We start from the raw sequence: 19,760 nt of genomic DNA on the forward strand, positions 1-19,760 counted from the left end.
GTCACTCAAATCCCCACCAACATAGGTTAATTGGGATCTAAGTGGAAGACCAAAACAACAGGTAGAGCCAAAACTGAAGGGCTAATTAGAGGGAGAAGCAACCCCAGTATCTGGGAACAGATGAATAGGAAGGAATCCCTGGAAAAAAGGGTGCAGAACTGGCTGCTGCTAGTACATCTCCCTTCCCTCCCCCTCCCCCACTCCCCAGAAGTAAGAGGGGAGCTGACTGGGATTTGTATGTATGTAAATAGTACTGCAGGCCTGATAGAACACTATGGTAAAGCCCGGTGGTGGTGAAGACAGCCTGCAGTGACTATGGCAAGAGACTCTCAGGGGACCACCTTGTGATGTACACTATCATTGACTTTCAGCAATAAACCTGACTAATATTGGTTATTTGGTCTCTTGAATATATTTCATAAAAAACCTAAGTATGGTCATGTAGTTGACTATACTATTTATCAACAGACATTAGCCATAGCAATCACTGCCACAGCTGCTATAATCAGAAGCCTTTGATAGTGTGTAAAAGCGACCACAATTCAGCAGCCCAACTATCTTATGCTTTTATATGGTGCCTGCCACTGTGGTCTCTAAGGGAAGAGTCCAACAAACTTTTAACTGCTCTCAACTCCCACTGAGGTAGGAGGAGAAAAGGAAGAATAAAGAGACACCAAGAGGTGTCCTGAAGTTGACATATTTGGATGCAAACTTGAGGTCATTGATATTTGTAGTCATGCCTTAGAAAGAGGTTGTGAGCTGGAGATGTATCAGTAAATATGGAAGGAGACCTGGGTCCTTAGAGACCGAATGTAAAACATGTTACAGCAGCTCAAGCCTTGGCTTTAATTTAATTGCATCAACATGAGGCAGTTTTGCAGACTTTGTGAAAACTGTGTTTTTATCAATTAATGCTCACAGCTCTAATCCAGCTGACTTTGGCAGCTGAAACATCTTCCATTAAAGTCCCTGAGGCACCTAAATTTCTGCCTCTGGGCATGCTCAGAGCTGTCTCAGATGTTGGCTGTCAGGACTATCTTATGCCTAAGCCCCAATGGGATCCCCAAACTGGGTGTTGCCCAGTCTCTTGCTTGGGAGGCTCAGATTCCATAATATAGCTGGGAAGGAGGAACAGCAGCCTCCCTTATAATTGTTAGGCTCGTGGTTAGAGCACTCACCCAGGATGTGGGAGACCCCAGTTCAATTTCCCCTCCTCCCCTAAATGAGAAGGGATTTAAACAGGGGTTTCCCACCTCTCAATGTTCATCAAAGTCACATAGTCCTAGAAATTTGGCTAGGACACCAATGGCTGTACACCACACCACTTTTCATGTTAATTGAATAAATATATTTTTCATATATTAGGAAGGGTATATATTTTTTCATATGTCAGGAAGGATCTATTTCTCAATAAGTGGCTCGCAAATGGCTGTTTGCATGCAGTGTACTAGAGAGAGAGATTAGTTAAGTTCATTGCTTACGTCTGATGCTGTCCATCTATATGAAAGCTACTATATAGATTTAACATTTTCAATTAATGTATTAGTATCCGGCCCTTAAACTAATCTGTAACTAATACAAATTATACTATGTTGTGACTCCAATTGCTGTTTGGAAATACCTGGAGATTAGGATGTCCTAGCAGGAGTGATTTCTACCACTAAAAGAAAAGCACATCTGTGATAGGATGAGCAAAACTCTATACAAGGCTGGAGCAGGAACAGGTTAGTGGGCTGGCTTCAGTCAGCAACACCTGCCAGCCGCGTCAAGGTGGGAAGAAGTAGAGTTCAGAGAAGGGCTGCCTTGATAAAAAGATCTTGGGCATCAGACAGAGATAGACATGAATTAAGAAGCACTGAACTAGGAGTCCTTGGAAATGCCGGGGGGGAGTTTAGGCTGGATTTTTATCTGTCAAATTTATTGGTTTGTTTATAAAGTAAAACCTTGGGGGAGGAAAGTTAACTCCACATATATAGGAAAACTGGACTGTACTTGTCTTTAAAACATGAAAGTTAATATGGAATAAAGTAGGGTATGAATTTAAAGCAGATTAATTATTCCTAATTAACTGCATGTGTGGGTGGTTGCTTGTAACAGGATGGACATCTGCTTTAAAGGCCAGAAGGCTTTGAACCAGCCAGCCCTATTCAGTTAGATCTGCCTTGCTACACCAGTGTGGATTGTGGGACTTAAGAGGCAGAAAACTAAGCAGTTGAGGGCTGTCATTTAAGGAGAGCAGACAGACTGCTCCTGTGTGAGGCAAGGAGCCTGGCCTGGCCTGTCTTGGCCTAGGGATTATAGGAGTACTGCTGGATCCCTTGAGAGGAAGATAGACCTGGTCTGCATTGTCAGGGTGACTGGGGCCAGGAGATGACAGGTAGTAAAATGGACTGTGGCCTGCCTGCAAGGAAGGGGGCTGAAGGCTGAGCTCAGTGGGTCTGAAGATTGTTTTGATGCTGTTTTTGGACTAAGGGACTTCGTTACCCTGGAAGGGATGAGAACAAAAAGTGACCTGACTGGATAGCCAAGACCATAGACTTTTGCCATGATGGGTGCTCCAACACAGTTAATCGCATACAGTGCTCTTATTCTGGAATAATATTGCTTTGTTCCCATTTAGCTTAATCTATTCTGGAACAGTTAATCAGGAATAGCTATTCCAGCATAACTCCTTGTGTAAACAAGCCCTTAGAGTTGGTATGAAAGCCACCTGCTCACAATGGCTCAATTATGATTAACTCACTAAAGTATCATAGTGGTGAGTGAACCTTGAAATGTTGGAAGGTTTGTTAATTCTACTCTATTCAGATAAACGTATGTAAGGTTATCTAGACTCAGAAATTCTCTCTATCACTCCCTGCTCTATTGTATTTCCCCCTAACTTCCATCGAATCTGAGACACCTTTTCAATCAAAGCATCCCCTAATTCCCAGATACACATGCATGAAATCCTATCATTCTTGTTAGCAGGACTGACTCTTGTAAATCTTCTGTCTCCAGTAGAGTATCTAGAGCCCTTTGCCAAGATCACCGCTACAACATGGTAGGCACTATACCTACCCACCGTATAAAACAGTCCCTGCCTTGAATATTTGACAATCTAATTAGATTAAAAAGGAAGCATCATTATCCCCCATTTAACAGAAGACAAAATGAGGTACAAAGACTTGCCTGAGGTCCTTCAGGAAGCCTGGGGCAGTTAAGGACATCCATTCTTCCTATACTGCAAAAAAGGATTTTCATAAATGTATTCAGATATAAACCTCAATTTAATTTCAATAGTAAGCAAAACCCTTTAAATTCCCTGTGAACATTCATAGAGGCATTTTGTGTGCTCTCAAGAAAGATCATGGAAAGCGAGTGCTGAAAACAATCATGTGACTCTAGTCACAGACAGGCTTCCACTGGAAATTGAGTTAATCACCCTAGGTAGGTACATATTCAAGGACCCACCCCGCTCCTTTTACTATGAATGAGTTATCCAATCACAGATCAGGCAGAATACCTTGTGAAATAAATGACCCACTAGAGTGCAAATACTCAAACCAAAGTTGCAGTGAATAGTTTGTGAACACTCCTTTGGAGGAAATGTGTTTGCATAAAACAAATGAATAAAAATCTGTCAGTTTTAGTGAATAATTCACACACAAAGCAAATTCATTGAGAAAATTATGTTCTATAATAATTTGCCCAACTCTATTTCCATTATCACAGAAGCATTTTTCCTGGTGTTTCAAGGTGTGCTAAATTGAGCAAATCAAATCAACCAAATAATTATTTAATCATGTGTTTAATTCATTGTCATGGATGTTCCCCCACGAGTATTGGTTATGCCCTTACAAAATGGGTTGCCTCCATGTTTTCTTACTACCCCTGGTCTATTTGCTTTCGGTATTCAGTAGGCCCAGGTTACTGTAACATAGCTCTAAATTTAGCTTGCTTCCAAAACAGTTAATTCAAGTTAAAAATAACTGTGTGATTTAAACAGAAACACACTGTGTGGTTAAAAAGAGAATTGACTTCTATGGAAGCAAAATACAAGAGTAGCACGGCACAAAAGTCTTGAGGAAATAAGAGCTAAACAAAAAATAGAGGGCTGCATCCTTTGCTTCACTCAGGGTGGGGGCCCTCAAAGAGCTGGCGACAGCCTCCTGATTTGCTGCCCAATCCCCCAGCTGAACACAGCTTGTTCCAGAAGTGCCTCCTATTTGCCCACTGCACTAAGGGCTGCAGGGGAAGGCAGCAGAGGAGCCAGCTCTGCACCCTTCATTTTGCCTGTTTCTCTTTTATATTCTCTCCTTTATGTCATATACCTCCGTGAAAAGCAGCACCACGTTTCCTCTCATTCTCCTGTTAACTCCACCTTCTGCTCTTTACCCCATGGCTCTCTTGTGCTACATTTTCTTTCTCCCCTCTTCAGTGGTGCTGGAACTAGCTGGGACACTGCTGCACCCCCGGCTTAAATTAGTAATAACAAACACCAAATATATGGCTTCCATCACCTGCATCCGTACTAGAAACATTGTCCCAATACCTTGTCCCTTTTTCCTCATGGCTGTCCTCTTCCATGTTCCCAGCTGTATTTCATTGTCTCTTCAGTGTCTTCCCCCATCTCACTTTCTCTATCAATCACCACAACACCCCATAATAGGTAGATAACTAATTATTAATCCCGCTGGCGTTAACTCTCCCCCAGCACCCTGAGGACTATGCAGGGGAGAGAATTTCTGGGGGCATGAGGGCCCATGGGGTCCTGCCCCTCATCCAGCACGTCAGCATAGGGAAAAAGACAGCTGGAAGGAGCCCCCCAGAAACTCAGCTGAGAGCAGCAGAGACAAGTAGCTGTGGTAGGCAGATGCAGGCTTTGACAGCATCAGATTCCAATATCTTTATAGATTTATTCTGGACTAGAATTGACATCTGGCCGGTATTTGACTGCCCTGGCTGTTTTGTGGATTTGCCAGTTGCCAGAAAAATAGTTTAATCTGCTGGGTATTTTTTTTAACGTGGGTCAAAATACGTGAATTATTAGCACAATGCATTCAGATATCTAACGGTAAATGTCTGTGTCCAGCTAAAGATGCTGGTATATTCCCACTCCTGCAGTTTACATGATAACAGATGAAAAACTGCTGAAAATACAGCAGCTGGCTGCCCACCAACATGCAAGTGCACGGCACGTGTTTGAGAGGGTTTGAGTCATGCAAGAGTGATAACATTGCACGTCTCCTCAACCTTACCTCTGTGTTGTTTCTCTAGATACAATAAGTGGCTGTTTTGTGGTGGGGTGGGGTTGTAGAGTTGTTTGGGGGTTGGTGTTGTGGCAGGCTTGCTTTACTGTAGGGAGACAAAGCAGTTTTTTACATTTCAAAGGAGGTAACCCTACTCTGGACAATCTTGTCTGCTGATTCTATTCTAGATAGGTTCTTATATCACAGGCATCACCATAGTATCTGCACACCTTCCAGCAGTGCATTCAACAGCATCTGCCACATGGCTGGGGTCTCATCCTCTCCTGGGAGGGAATTGTGTGCAGTGTCTTGTTTCGGCAGGATTTTCTCAGTATGCCTGTTGCTGTGTTTTGTGCTGGAGAAAGAAAGGGCAAAGAAATACACCTTGCACTTGGAACAGAAGGTGGGTGAGGTTTGTGATGGTCCTAAGTTCCTGGGGGAATTCATTCCACAGTCTTGGACCAACCCCTGAGAAAGCTCTCACACAGCAATCAACGGTGTGCCTGAACTGATAAGTTGTTAGTGAGTTGCTATTCCAGGGCAGAATAATCCCTTGCAATTTGCGTCTGTGGTGTCCACCGACAACTTTTCATTAGACTATATAGTGTTAGCCATGCACATGATGTATATGTTTAGAAAGGCTTTTTTATGTAGGGTGGAGGAATGTGATGTCTGATCTCTAAATGTTTGGGCATTTTACACAGAGGAAGGAAAAGTGAAAAGTCTCACTTTCGTGTTGCCTTCACTTATGCTGCCAAAACAACAATAAAGCTACCACAGCAGGCAGCTGTTCTTTGAATCAGCAACCCGTGTCACTATCTTTTTTTGTTTAGTCCAAATATAACAAGGTCCATTGTGCATGAGGAATAAAGTTGTTGACCACGTCTTTATCATGAAGCTTTAGGCAATCTTCTAGATGCCCTGAGCCCAAGTCATGGAGCACCTTGAAGCTAAGGACTGAGACCTTGAACAGGTTGGCTGGCTGTTCCCACTGTCTCCCAACCCTTCCTCGTAGTCTCTTTACTTCAGCTTTTCTCCACATTCCCTCTGTGTTCCCCTGCTTCCCCTTCTCCTATACCCCCTCTAGTGTCTACCTTTCTTGTTTCTCTTTACAGCTAAATCCCCTCTCAGCAAAATCCTATCGACACAATTGTATTCAATGGTCCTTAAGCATAGACAGTATAATGCATAGGCATAAGTACTTTTCCTGAACAAGGATGCTTTCCTTAATCAGGACCTAAATTCTATTCATCTTGGCTTGTTAATTTATGAAGAGTTGTCAAAAATTATAAATAAATCTGAGAAAATTTGTGATTTAGTTCATGGACATTTCATGAAATTAAAAATGGCAACTTTAATCAAATTAGTTGTTATTTACAAATTGTTCAGTCAGCTGAATAAATCATTTTTTCCCTCCAGAAATTTAGAATTTTTAATCATCACTAGACATTTACATAGTCTTTTAAATGTAGGTCTGTAGGAATGCAAAGTAAATGTAAAAATTATATTCAACTTTTTAAATAACAACTTAACTATTTTTCAGTAGCAAAAAAATTGTCACCATAAGCAAATATAAAGACAAACACAAACATGATCTTGCAAAATACACCATTAATCCTGGTACTCCTCAAGTGTATCTGCTTTGAACACAGAGCCCCAGATTTCAGTAAGAGGACTAGTTTCAACCATCAATCCTCGATTATCACCTTACAGCTGGGAAATTCCCTCACTGATAAATGCTGTAAAATGCTTCATCAGAGTCTGCTTTAGTCACCATGAATCCTAAGCCTCTGCCTCAGGTATTCCTGTCTGAGAAGTGAAGATTCTGCCACAAAAAGAAAACAGCGTTTAAAATGTTTAACCACCTTCTCTCAGTCCAATTACTTCCATTGGCTTATGTATGTCAGAGGGCTTATTGCATAGCATGCTAGGTTACTCCCAATGCATGGAGCACCTTGCTTTGTGTTCCGCTTTCTCCTTTAATGATCCTGTGGTGGTGGTCTTCACTGTGGATTTGATTATAGAATGAAAGGGGCTGGGTGAGGGTCTGTGAGCAAGGACACTTTGGGTATGTTTACACTGTTATTAGACACCCAAGGCTGGCCCATGCCAGCTGATTTGGGTTCCTGGGACTTGGGCTAAAGGATTGCTTAATCGCAGTGTAGATTTCTCTGCTTGGATTGGAGCCCAGGCTCTAGGAGGTCTCAGAAATGAACTGAAATGAAACAGTCCCAGAGCCTGAGTCCTGGGAGCCTGAGTCAGCTGGCACGGGCCAGACATTTGTTTTTATTTGCAGTGTCTTCAGTTCCCTACCCTAACTAGGTGTGGCAGGGAGAAGAGCCATCTTGGCTGGCTTTGATTAAATAATCCTATGTATTAATTTGCATGGTAACTTGGGCTTCGGGATTATGAATCCCACCTTTTTTTGATGCCCAACGTTGATTTGGGGATGGAGAGTAGAAGGAGAAAGACTTATCTCTTTTCATAGGACAGGATTTTCAAAAGTACTCACCACTGGCCTCTTTCCACTTCCACTGAAGTCAAAGGGAGTTCTACCATCTACTTCAGTGGGGCAGTTAGGCCAAAACTGGGTACTTTTGAAAATTCCACACACAATCCCCTAGAATATCTAAATAGATAAAAATATCACTCTTACCAGCAACGAATGCCTTACCATTTCAGGGCCTCACAACCATATCCCCAAGATTAAAATCACTTTTGATTTCAGTGGGAGTTCCATGAATAGAATAATGGCAAGATACGAATTCTATTTAATATTTACATCTTCCTTTAAAGGGATAGTTTAGGCCCGCACACCAGCAGCCTAACTGTTATCAATTGTTTTGCATGTGTCACAGCAATGGGGGGATTTGAAGGTGGATAATGGGATGACTGATGGTTACAAAGTGTTCCTCCCAAAAGTGTGGGGCAGCCCAGGAAAAATTTAATTTTCAAGCAGACACCTTTTATCAAATGGGCAATGGAGGCTGGTCTTGTGAGCTGATCGGGGGCAAAGAAATGGCTTGGTAGTGAGTGAGAGATGATAGGCAGGGTGGGGATTTACTGGGAAGAACTTTGAAAGTGAAGATGAACAGCTTATGTTTGATCCAATTGAGCATGTCACTCCTGTCTTTGAATCTCTCTACTGGTCCCCCTTTCTCCGTGATGGACTGGGAAGATGGTCTTTGCAGCTACATCTGAATGGATACAAGCAGGGCACGATTGCATTTGCCAAGGCCAGAAAAAAGGGTGGTGCAGTAATCCAGATAAGAGCTTGGGTGAGAGTGTTAGCTATGTGCATGGATAAGAGAGACCATCTCTTAGAGATGTTGTGCAGAAGGAATCAGCAAAATATAGATGCAGCCTGGAGGTGAGGAACTAGAGAGGCTCAGGTAGAAGGTGATGCCCAGGTTAGTGGTCTGAGTGGTGGGCAGGATGGTGGTGCTGATCACACAGGGGATAACTTCCTTTTCAGCAGAAGCTCCTCATCTTGTGAGTGATTTCCTTTATTGTTCAGACTGAAATGTCAGAGCATGAACAATTCAGAAATGCTGAAATGCACAAATGCACAACTTGCTAGTTTAAACACCAGTGGGGCGACTGTGTCGGTTTCCTCTCAGACCCTTAAGTGCCTCAAATGGAATTACCCTGCGATCAGGCACGAGTGCAACAACTTCAGCATACTAAGCGTACTCCTCTGAGGATGCTGATTCTTCTTTTCTATATCATGTTTGCTGGGTATGTTTGTGCTCTTGATGTTCTGTCTGATTCCTCTCTCCCTTTCATTAAATGTGTTGACAGTTGACATTCATGAACTCGTATTTTATATTAAAAGTGATAGTATCCTAAATTCTAGAGCTGCTCAACTATTACAAACACTGACTCGCCCAAGTTCAATGTATGGGTGAGGTCAGCATTATTCATGGTCTTTGAGTACTCAAATGGCCACCAAAAGTTTCATACATTACAAAGGCTTAGCACCTATCAGGGTTCCCTCCCCACTCTGAATTCTAAGGTACAGATGTGGGGACCCACATGAGAAACCCCCTAAGCTTATTGCTACCAGCTTAGGTTTAAAAACTCCCCAAGGCACAAATTCTCCTTTGTACCTTGGATTAGGTAACGCTGCCACCACCACCAAGTGATTTAGACAAACTCAGGGAAAGGAGCACTTGGAGTTCCTACTCCGCCCTAATATTCCCCCCCCAAGCCCCTGCACCCCCTTTCCTGGGGAGGCTTGAGAATAAACAAGATGAGCACAGACCAACCTTGGGTTTTTTTAGGACACACAAAACCCCCCTGAATCAGATTCTAATTTTACAGAGGTGCTTCTTTTAGCCTTTTTCTTTCTAATAAAGTTCTGTTTCTTTTAGAATGGAAGATAATCTTACAGGGCAATCAGATTAAAAAACACAGGATTTCCCTCTGGGCCAAAGTGTAAAGTTACAAACCAGGAATACACCTTCCTCTCAGCACAGAGAAAATCACAAGCCAAAACAAAAATGAACTAACGCATTCCCTTGTTTGTACTTACTGATTCTTATGGAGTTGGATTGCTTGCTCCCTTGATCTGTCCAGCAAGCACACAGAACAGACAAACTAAAACCAACCCGCCCCCCCAGATTTGAAAGTATCTTGTCCCCTTATTGGTCCTTTTGGTCAGGTGCCAGCCAGGTTACCCAAGTTTCTTAACCTTTACAGGTAAAAGGATTTTGTGCCTTTGGCCAGGAGGGATTTTATAGTATTGGATACAGGAAGGTTGTTGCCCTTCCCTTTATATTTATGACACACCATTCAAAATATATCCTGGAAGTGCATTATTTGCTTTTCATCTATTCAAAACATTTTTTCCTATTTCTCAGGGAACAGAAATAATATCCGGGGACTTCAGTTACTGGCCATGCACCATTAACAGGGAATAATTTTAGTGAACATTCTGAATAATCTAGTCAGAAATTTATTTGCCTAAACCACTTGGTGAATCCTCACAAATAACAGATGTTCTCAAAAATCAGGTTCAGTCTGTGAATTAGCCAAGAATATAAAAAGGGGTGAACATTTTCAGGATCTGTTAATTTCAATCAGTAATTCAAGCAGCAGTGTAAGAAAAATATTTTTTGTTTTGTAACACTCATACTTCTTGCTAAAAGCACAATTAAAACATGTTAATAACTGTCACCTAAGGTTAGTCTCCAGATTTAATATTCTGGCTCTTGTTTTGTAGCTTACAGATGACAGCATCCATCAACAGTATTTATTTCCTCTGTCTTCTGCACAGCAAAGCTGAGATTATTCTTGCAACAGTAATCAAGATCTTCAGTTTCTTTGGCTGCAAAGAGTCATTCAACTGTATTTGAAAAAGAAAATTGAAATTCTCCACCAGATAATAAAGTACATTCCTGCTCCCTTTCAGTTCTGTCTGCTCATATGAGCTGAACTGCATTAATAAAAGCAGAAGACAGTTTGTCTGCTACTAGTTGAAAATACAAATTCAATTGCCTGAAACCGTGTGTTAGGTTTGTGTAACTTCACTCCTGTTATAGGACCTTGAGCTCTTAGTGCATTCCTCTGTCAGTCCTGCTGCAATATAAAAGGAACTATGAAAAGATCCTGAGGGGAAATATTTTCTTTGACTTCAAGGGTGTGGCTGCTGTGGTCATCAGTTTTGGTTATTTATGGTGAAAGATTTTAGGATTCAATGCTGCTCCCATTCTTATGTATCATTTGGAGAGGGGAAAGTAGTGGTATCTACTGCCTAGCTAGCATTGCTATACATTTGTGATGCTTTTCTTAGCTTGAACACCATAGCCCTTGGGGGTGTGATTTGTCAGTGGGTGCTTTGGCAGCGTCTTCAGCTTCTAGTGCTCTATGGAGCACCACGTATGGATCCTGTCTGTTCAGCAGCTGCTGGGGTAGAGTGGAGGTTGATGCTGGAAAGGGCATCCCTGTGCTGCCTTTCTCCAATTGCACATAAGCTACACTTGGTAGGATTTGGTGTTCACTAAATACACAGCATGCCTATAGAGTTAATACAACAGGCAGAGAAAATGTATACATTTAAAAGGGGGAAATCAGTGTCAAGCAGGCACCTTTCATGAGCACTCAATGGGTACATATCTGAAAACTTGAAGCTCTTTACTATTTGATAGGAAAAATGTCAATTTTGATCATAAAAAGCTTAATCAAAAATTAAAACTTTAACAATCTGTTTCATTTTCAATAAACTTAGTTTTATTGGTTGAACACACCCTCTTATTTTTCAAAAAAACAAACCCTTTTGTGGGGTTCTATTTGTCTAGTCAAAACTGTGAATTTTAATGGGAAACCTCTACAAAGCGCAATGAATTTTTTTCCTCAATTTTCAGGGGGAAAAAAGGGCATTTTTTTGACTACTCTGATAAACACAAAGACCAGTGCTTGCTGTTTGGGTCGGAAGGTGCATGCTGTGTCTCAGTTAAGTTTGATCACTGGTGCTCGGGGAAGGATATGAAGTCTCCCAAACCTATGTATGTACAGATGTTAGGAACTAGGGAAGATAATTATCAAAGCTTAAGAAAAGGAAGCAGCCTCAATCCAGCACAAAGTCTGATTCTGTACTACTGAATGTGTGCATATATTTCCAGGATATTCATGACCTTGGGGTGGGAGGCATCAAGAATCTTCTGTACCCAGGGTGACAAAGCACAACATAAGAGAGCATAATATAATGATTGCTTATGTGATGACAGCCAAATGAAGAGCTTCAGACCAACTAACTTCTCCCCTCCAATAAAGATAAGTAGGGATATGACTGGCACTTACCTTGGGATACATAAAAATTATTTTGTTTATAAACCCAGTCTGATTTGCACACTCCCTGTACTCTGCATAGTATATGGTACCGCCAGTGCTGCCCACTCTGCTCCAGGCAACCACTTAAGTAAGTTTGTGTGTGTATGTAACTTTAAGCATGTGAGTATCTTAAAACAAAGTACATGCTTGGCTGGATAGGGGAAAAGAGTGCTCAGCAAACTATAGGGCAGAGCCTATATAAGCAACACAAACTACGTCAGTTGCCAGAGTTCAGAAGTGTCTTGCATTTATTTTTTTTACAGCAACAATGTTTGTCTATATTCTCAGTGATTAAGTTTCTAGTACCTGTGTGTGTATGTGTGTGTTTACGCATCTAAATATTGGGAGAGCTGAAGAGGAAGCATCCTTCCGTAGATACTGTTATGCATCCCGCTTGTATGGCATGCATGAACTACCTGCATCTTGCTTATGTTGAAAGGACTTGTTATGGGGGAATAAAGAGCTTGAAGCGTTCCTCACACCAGTTACAAAACTGCATTATGTGAGAACTGAATACAAGAGAGGAAGAGAAAAACCTGAGAGCATCAGGCAACAATAACAAAAGAGGATATTTAAATATTGGAACAGCTGAAGCTGCTTAACATGAATTTGGAATTAATATTCAGTAAAGCATTTAAATGTTTAATGCTAGCTGAGTTAGGAGAGAAGACTTCATTGCAAAGAAATTAATATTACAGAAACAGTATCTTGGTAGGTTCCGTTTAAAGAAATTGTTAATATAAATTAGGGTAAATTACTGTGGGTAAATGGCAAAATTATTCGGGGGAAGAAAAAGGGGGGAAAAAGTAGAAATCATGAAGATGAAAATGGTGATGAGAAAATATAAAGCAAATAGCCCTATAAGTGAGGTTTTACAATGTTTGAGGCCAACATTCCCCAGCCTGACTGAATAATAAATATAAGTTACTATTCTTACAGCACACAGCTAAGGGTGTGTCAGTATCTTCATTAAAAAGCCTTTTATTTACAGCTATTTTTAAATTTGACAATTGAGTTTATTTTTCTCCAGGGTCAAATTTGGCAAACAGTCTGAGCCCAGCTGGAAATAGATTTGACAAATTTTGAGGGGGGGGGGGGAATTGTTCTGTGTCCTCAGGCTCCACATGCTACAGAGCAAAAGAGGCAGTTTTAGCTTGAATAGAAACCTGTTTCCTTAAAGGCTGCTAAAAATAGCAATCTCTTTATCTAACAGCTTATCACAGTACTTTGGTCCTTCATCTCAGTGCTACTGCAGGTGAGCCATCCCCTACATTACCCAGCATCTCCATAGTGATTAATGGGGATGAAAGAGTCGTACTCTTGGTGCATTCTGAAACCACTACAGGGTACTACTGAAATGTGAGCGGAGATTTTGAACCCAAGTTGTATGAAATCTGCTGCATTCTTCTTTCTTCTCTCTTGTGGAGCCGTTTTGGAAGAGCTATTCAATTCAATCATCCCAAGCCAGAGACTGAGCTCCACAGTCACACTAAGGGCTTGTTTCAGAGTAGCAGCCGTGTTAGTCTGTATTCGCAAAAAGAAAAGGAGTACTTGTGGCACCTTAGCGACTAACCAATTTATTTGAGCATAAGCTTTCGTGAGCTACAGCTCACTTCATCGGATGCATGCTGTGGAAAGTACAGAAGATCTTTTTATACACACACAGCATGAAAAAATGGGTGTTTACCACTACAAAAGGTTTTCTCTCCCCCCCACCCCACTCTCCTGCTGGTAATAGCTTATTAAAGTGATCACTCTCCTTGCAATGTGTATGATAATCAAGTTGGGCCATTTCCAGCACAAATCCAGGGTTTAACAAGAACGTCTGAGGGGGGTGGGAGTAGGAAAAAACAAGGGGAAATAGGTTACCTTGCATAATGACTTAGCCACTCCCAGTCTCTATTCAAGTCTAAGTTGATTGTATCCAATTTGCAAATGAATTCCAATTCAATAGTCTCTCGCTGGAGTCTGGTTTTGAAGTTTTTGTTGTTGTAATATCGCAACTTTCATGTCTGTAATCGCGTGACCAGAGAGATTGAAGTGTTCTCCGACTGGTTTATGAATGTTATAATTCTTGACATCTGATTTGTGTCCATTTATTCTTTTATGTAGAGACTGTCCAGTTTGACCAATGTACATGGCAGAGGGGCATTGCTGGCACATGGTGGCATATATCACATTGGTGGATGTGCGGGTGAACGAGCCTCTGATAGTGTGGCTGATGTTATTAGGCCCTGTGATGGTGTCCCCTGAATAGATATGTGGGCACAGTTGGCAACGGGCTTTGTTGCAAGGATGGGTTCCTGGGTTAGTGGTTCTGTTGTGTGGTATGTGGTTGCTGGTGAGTATTTGCTTCAGGTTGGGGGGCTGTCTGTAAGCAAGGACTGGCCTGTCTGCCAAGATTTGTGAGAGGGCTAAGGGCTTGGCTACACTTGCAAGTTAGAGCGCATTAAAGCAGCCCCGGGCATCTTAACTCCTGAGGTGTCACTGGTAAGGCATGTAGAGCACCTGGCCTCTGCAGCTGGAGCGCTCCTGGTAATCCACCTCCAGGAGAAGCATAAAGGTTGCTGCGCCCTGGCTGAATTGCTTAGGCATCAGTGTGGACGAGGTGTTGCATTGTGTTGTGATTGGCCTCCGGAAACATCCCATAATCCCCCGAAGTCAAGTGGCCACTCTTCTCATTGTTTTGAAATCGCCCGCAGGCATGCGGATAGCCCCTTTCAAAGCTCCCTTTCAGACAGCCGGAATGCTTATCTGCTCCAGGACCAAGCAAACCATTAGTGTGGAATGTTGCTGTTGTGAGTGTGTGTGAGACAGAGGTGGGGGAGGGCGGGCTGCTGCTGTCTGAACTTACAAGACAGCACGCTGACACTCTCTCAGCCCCCCAAAACGCATTGTGTGCGGGTGGGGAGAGACACACAACACCCTCCCTGTCACGCTCCATGCCCTCCATTTGAAAAGCATGTTGCAGCCACTTGCACACTGGGATAGCTACCACAATACACTGCTCTTTGTGGCTTTGCAGGAGCTGCTAATGTTGCCAAGCCAGTGCGCTTGCAGCTGACAGTGTAAACACACGGCAGCATTTTCCCTGCTGTGGTCTCCGAAAGCTGGTTTAACTCCCAGCGCTCTACACCTGCAAGTGTAGCCAAGCCCTTAGGAAGACTGATTGATCTGGCAGAGTCCAACCAAAATAGCCAATTTACTGTCACTGGAATTTGTGATGCATTGAAAACTGTAAAAATTATAAGCATAATTTTAAATGGTCCTGGCTCCTGTTTTCATGCTAAGAGGCCCTGTAGGAAAGTGACTGAAGAAAGACAGGTTTCAGAGTAACAGCCGTGTTAGTCTGTATTCGCAAAAAGAAAAGGAGTACTTGTGGCACCTTAGAGACTAACCAATTTATTTGAGCATATGCATCCGATGAAGTGAGCTGTAGCTCACGAAAGCTTATGCTCAGATAAATTGGTTAGTCTCTAAGGTGCCACAAGTACTCCTTTTTCTTTTTGAAGAAAGATGTAGATCTCACAATCTGCCAAGAGTCACCCTGGAACAAGCGGTAGTGAGTTGTACCTCTCTGCCTTAAGGAACAGCTGTGTGTGTGCTCTCTCTCTCTTGCTCTCTCTCTGTTTTTGGTTCTTTAGTGTTAGGGTTCTGGATTCTAAGAAATAAAGTAGTGTTGTCTTGCAGTCTTCCAACAAGAGTACTTTGTTTTAATCTAACTTCTTTCTGTGCTGTGATTATGACAGAACGTACAGTAGATGTTGTAGATACCCACAATATGCAGCTGGAATTCTCAATCACCATTTCTAAAAAGGGGCTGTGTAAAACTGGGTAGTGACTAACAAGTACTCCTAGAGAAGTGGTGATGGGTCCAAGGTTTTTGGAAATAAATGATCTCTTATGGGATTTACCTGAGATTATCTAGTCCTGAGACTGAAATTTAATGCTGGACAAACAGAGGTGTTACAAGTCAGCACTGAGGTATATTAGCAAAATTCTGGTGTTAAAAAAAAAAGTCAAAGATTTATATTTCACTAAGGGCCATTTTTAACTCTGATTTTTTTTTTTTAAAAATCTACTGGTATCATTATTGCAGTGATGCAGCACATTGTCACCTCATTCAAGGAGTATGTGTCATTAATGAGAAGTGATGTGTGACAGCAATGGAATGTCAGCCTAGGAAACTAAAAAATCATAAACTTTTCTCCAAAAGCTGTAATTAAAAACACTCTGTTCTCTGCACTTCCCAACCCTGCTCCTCATCCTCTTTGTTTAAAAAAACAAAACAAAAAAACCCTAAAACTGTATTCTGGGCAGTGGGGAGATCTTGACACAGTTGATGCATGATGAAAAAGAAATACAAGCTCCAAATAGATTTACTGAAGCTGTATTGTATTTAGAAGCTAAGATGAATGGCATGAATATTTTGGAAACAACCCTCCCCCCACACCCAAAGAGTAAGGAAATCTACAAAAAGTGATTATGACCCACTTAGATAACCTCTCTTCGTAGCTAATGTTATGGCTTGTTTCAGCCTTAGCTCTGGGTGCAAGGGACAGGAGGGCTAGGGGGCCAAGCATGACAGCATTCTGTGGGAAATGTTTAACCTAAATGCTTAGTGCAGTAGATTGTTTTCTTTTCCTGTATTAGCTGCTTGTGTGCTGCTATTTAAAGTGAGAGCTTCCAGGATCCACAGATAGAGAGAATCCTGATCTTTTTACATTAACAACTTCTTGACACACTGCTAAGCATGAACAGCCTTTCCATCTTCTTTGACTGCTCGCATAAACTCCCTGTTTATGAAAAGCCCAGACACGATCCATGTTATGTGCATGTTAACATATGCTGTGGTACATATGGTTAGTTTGTTCCTGTGCTCTTCAGAACCTACTACACACGTCCACCCAGTAGGTGGCAAACTCTAGTTGGCCCAATTAAAATAGTTGTACACTTTAAGGCCAGACGGGACCATTAGATCTGGTCTGATAGCTTATATAACAGGCCATAGAACTTCACGCAGTATTGAATCCAATATTTTGTGTTTGACTAAAGCATACCTCCAGAAAGGCTTCATTTGAAGTCTCCAAGCAGTGGAGAACCCACCACTTCCCTTGGTAGTTTTTGTTCCAGTGGTTAATCACCTTTATTGTTAAAAATCTGGACCTTATGTTTCTAATCTGAATTTTCCTGGCATCAGCTTTTTCTGCTAGTCTTTCAGTACCTTGTGTTGTCTCTCTGTGACGGTACCTACAATGTAATTAAGTCACCTTTCACTCTTCTGTTTTGATTAGCTAAACAGACTGAGCTTCTTAAGTCTTTCCCTTTAAGGAATTTTTTTCAGCTCTTAAATTTTTTTTTGTGATTCTCTTCTGCAGCCTCTCCAGTTTTCAACTTTTTTCAAAAATGGATGTCCAAACTGTATACAACATTCTAGTACCTGTCTCACCACCATATGCAAAGGTATACTATTAACGCAGTCTCGCTCTTCCCCCACTTTTCATTTGTGCAATTCGTTCTCTTAATACTACACAGCCAGCATCAGACTAATGTCTATCTTGACATCAAAGTGAAGGGGATTATTTTCCAAGTAGTGGAACCATCACAAATGATTTCAGAAGCCTTCTTTCCCAGTTTTCTTTAATGCATGATATAACATTCTGGAGTGCAATCCAGACCAGTTAGTTACTGTCACCCCTGCCCTGAAACCTGGGGTGCTTCACAATGCTCTGCTGCTGAAGCTCCCAACCTGGGCTCCTTACTGCCAAATAGTATTTGGTCACACATGAAGAAACAGATTAGCTGATACTCAAATAGGGCCTGATGCAAAGCCTGCTGTACTGCAAGGAAGACTCCTAATGGACTTTGGATCAAGACCATAATAAACAAGGGGTAGAAATGAGGTAAGTAGCTGACACTGAATCCTTAAAGATTTCCTTAAAGTTGTTCTAATTGTGTTAAGTCAAAAGTAAAAATATAATAATGAAAAATAATAAATAGGAAATAGAGGACAAAATGATACTGACATACTCATGTGTAAACACTGATCCAGGAGACTAAAATTAAGAGTGAAAAGTGGGACTAAGACACCTACCAGGAACAAGAACCGAAAATAACTTTCTCTGATATCAAATATACTCCACTCTGGCAGAAACTCCCCTTTTCCTTTCTCTCCTCTTATTGCCTTAACAGTGAAGAGTGGTGTGTGTGTGTTAAAAATAAACAAATAAAACTGGAAATGAAGGAAGCAAGGCAGAGAGAGATCTTTGAAAGATGGAAAGGAACAAGAAGCAGCCAGGGCAGTTTCATGATGGCCTGCTCAAAAACTCACGGGTATGTGTCCTTTCAACTATAAACAGAAAACGAGGGAGACATCAATCAAGAATGCAATGGGTATATTAATATTTGCATAGAAAAGATCAAGGAAGCAGAATGAGTTAAATCTAATTATAGATATTAACATGATAAAGCCTCTAGTAACTAGACAAGGTGGTGAGATAGAAGCAAGAAGAGAGAAAGCAGGTTCACTAATTTTCAAGAAAGATGGTGAAACTAATAATGACTCAGAAAATGGCTGAGATCCTGAGCTCTTTTAATAAAATAATAATAAAAAATGCATTGAGGAAAGAGAAGACCATTAGGAAGTCTTGCTGTATAAAAGCAGCACTTGATTAAAAGCATACCAGGAAATTCTCAAAACCATGTAAAACAGAAGTGAACTGCTCCCTTTACCTTTTTTTCCCCCACAAGAAAAGTGTGTGTGTGTGTGGGGGGAGACACATTTTAAAAAAGTTAAAGTTAAAGCAACACTTACACTAGTAATTTGTAACTCACTTCTCTGTGTGAGTCTCACTTAACTGTGTCTCAAAGTGAGAGACAGGAACACAAAGTAATACTTCAGGTACATTTGTCAAAAGCTCTGAAGTCCCTTTTTTAGAAGTGACTTGGGCTCCTAGGTTGGGAGGAGAGGGAAGACTCTTACCCCAGACCATTTTTTACTCCACATCCTAACTCCAGTGGAAAAGCGTGTGTCTGTGCAGGGGGGAAGGATGTGAAAAGACAAAGTGGGATTTTTCCTAACCGAGTGAAACAAAATGATGACAAAATCCTTCCTTTTTTTAAAATATTTTTTGTGCGGGGTAGGGAGAAACCAGTTTGACCAGTTGTAATCCCAAATACTAATTAATTTCTGAGGTTACCAGTTTTGCTGCTTTTCAGAAAGGCAGGTTTTCTATTTTATAGAACTTATTTTGCATCCAAAGCTCCAGTTTTAAGACTATGAAATAAAGGATATACTAACTCAAAGTTCACTGACTTGCTGTTATAACTCTAACTGCCCTGAGTCAGCAGCTACGTTATTTTCAATTTCTCACATTCAATATCGTATGATTCTCAGGTTTTATCTATATAATTTATAAGAGCTTCTTTACTTTTATTCCACATCTCCTTGGGGCTTAACAAAATCATTTTATTAGAAACCTACATTAAAATCAAACTCCATATTTTACTTTTTATGTATTTGTGGCTCAGTGAAAGGAAAGTTTGAACTCCTGATGTGAATCATCAGGAAATAAGAAGGGAGAATAAAGCTCAGTAAACCAAAATTCTTTCAGGATAGAATTCTGATAACTTACCTTTAAGTAGCAGAATGTGTCAATTTACACAAAGTACAATAATGAAAATGCTTTCCATAGTTCA

This window comes from Eretmochelys imbricata, chromosome 4 (assembly GCF_965152235.1).
Source record: "Eretmochelys imbricata isolate rEreImb1 chromosome 4, rEreImb1.hap1, whole genome shotgun sequence".
Lineage (NCBI taxonomy): Eukaryota > Metazoa > Chordata > Testudines > Cheloniidae > Eretmochelys > Eretmochelys imbricata.